At 38.5% G+C, this 2,178-nt stretch overlaps 1 non-coding gene across 1 annotated transcript; it reads left to right on the forward strand.

Annotated features, from left to right (window-relative positions):
* The first annotated feature begins 711 nt into the window (after positions 1-711).
* On the forward strand, positions 712-818 carry LOC127099882 (small nucleolar RNA R71). Its single transcript, XR_007794345.1, has one exon. It is a non-coding gene; the product is annotated as a small nucleolar RNA R71 (small nucleolar RNA).
* The last annotated feature ends 1,360 nt before the right edge of the window (positions 819-2,178 follow it).

Below are 2,178 nucleotides of genomic sequence, written 5' to 3' on the forward strand. Positions count from 1 at the left end.
AAGATCTGTGTTTCAAGCATCTTGGTATGAGTAACTATTTGGTCAACCTTGGTTCCTAACTGAGTAATCAATTCGTTAACATGAATGTTTTGGTTCATGAACTCCTTGTTTTGTTGGGTTAGAGCGGTGATAAAATTTTCCATAATTTTGTCAAGGCTCGGTTCTGGTGGTACAGGTTGCATAGGTTGATTTGATCTAGGGGCTTGATAACTAGGTCTCGGAGGTGCATTATTTTGAATTGGATTATTATTTCTATAGGAGAAGTTAGGGTGATTCCTCCATCCAGGGTTATAGGTATTTGAATATGGGTTCCCTTGGGTGTAGTTCATTTGCTCGGAGTGGGTTTCGTTTAATAGACTGCATTCGGAAGATTGGTGTCCTTGGGTTCCACATATCTCACAATCCTACGAAACTGCGGCTACAGTATTCGGGTTTATGCACATATGCTCGACTTTAAGGGCTAATGCGTCCATTTTAGCCTGCATCATGTCTATAGAGCTTAGTTCATGCACTCCTCCTTGGGCTTCCTTCTTCTCAACTGTCGCTCGTTCAACTCCCCATGATTGATGGTTTTGAGCCATATCTTTGATGAGGGCACTAGCTTCAGGGTAAGGTTTGTTCATCAGAGCACCGCCTGCGGCAGCGTCGATGGTCATCTTTGTGTTATAATGAAGTCCATTATAGAAGGTTTGAATGATTAACCAATTTTCTAAACTATGATGTGGGCATGCTCGTAACAACTCTTTATATCTCTCCCAAGCTTCGAACAACGACTCTCCTTGGTTTTGGGTAAATCTAGTTATATGGTTTCGAAGAACGGCGGTCTTACTCGGGGGAAAATATCTAGCAAGAAAAACTCTTCTAAGGTTATCCCAAGTCGTAATGGAATTGGGCGGAAGGGAATCTAACCATGATAGAGCTTTATCTCTGAGGGAAAAGGGAAATAATCTTAAACGTATTGCCTCAGGAGAATCTCCATTGGTTTTAAAAGTATCTACTAATTGAAGAAATATTTTTAAATGTTGGTTAGGGTTCTCGGTAGCGAGACCTGCGAATTGTCTCTGTTGCACTAGTTGCAACAGGGATGGTTTAAGTTCAAAATTATTGGCTGGTATAATTGGGTTTACTATACTAGAACTAGGTTCTTCGTTAGATGGTTGAGCGAAATCTTTAAGAGGTCTTTGGTTTTGATCTTCGGCCATAGCTCTCTTAATTCTATGAAAGAATAAACGTGCGCGAGCGTAACGTTCAGGTTCCGCCAGAGGGTATACTAAACTTAAACTTCTGGTGCTGCGAGTTCTTCGCATCGACCGGCGGGAAATAACCTAAGTCTAAATGATATAACAACAGGAAAATGAAATTTGACGAAATTGGTCCCCGGCAACGGCGCCAAAAACTTGATGCGTTGTTAAACTTGGTGTTCGCAAGTGTACGAACGCGTCAGAGTAATATAAAAGATTATCGAACCACAGAGACCAAGTGTCAATCTATCGTTATCTATTGTTATGGTGTTTATCAAAGGTAGTCAAAATAGGTGTTTTTGTAGTGTGCAATGAAAAGTAAAGTATTGAAAATAGAATATAATTTTTAAAGACAGGGTCGAATGTAATTCACGTAATCAATTGATAATCCAAGTACTTGCTAATAGAACTACTTATGGGCAATGTTTCCTACTTTGAAAAGAACTAATTTAACAGGAACTGTCGCTTTCGCGTATTCAGAACCGAGTTGTACTCCCTAATCGAACCCTCATATTGTCACTTATAAAAAGGCGCGCATTGCGTTAGAGTAGTAAACTTATTTTTAAGAAATATAGTATCTTGACTAAGTTGAAAAGTATTATAACCTGGATTTCTTAACCGAAAGAGGTTCTTACGAACCAGACTCTAAACTTATAAACGCGTCCGAAAATAGTTTTAAAATCTCTTTTCTTCTTAATGTTAAAAACTCCTAATGAACTAAACAAAGCGCTTTCGCTGTTTTTGAAATAGTTAAAAACAATATAGTTTAAAAAGACGTTGGACGGCTTTCGATCTTACCCAACGGAATTGAAGTGCGGGAAAACTTAATTTGAAAGTTAAAATAGCCCTTTAAGAGTTTCTACGAACAATTGTACGGATTACTGGTTTAATTACGATCCTTACATTCTAGCCTTATAAATTTAGCTAGACATGGTAA

The sequence above is a fragment of the Lathyrus oleraceus genome, chromosome 6 (genome assembly GCF_024323335.1).
Source record: "Lathyrus oleraceus cultivar Zhongwan6 chromosome 6, CAAS_Psat_ZW6_1.0, whole genome shotgun sequence".
Lineage (NCBI taxonomy): Eukaryota > Viridiplantae > Streptophyta > Magnoliopsida > Fabales > Fabaceae > Lathyrus > Lathyrus oleraceus.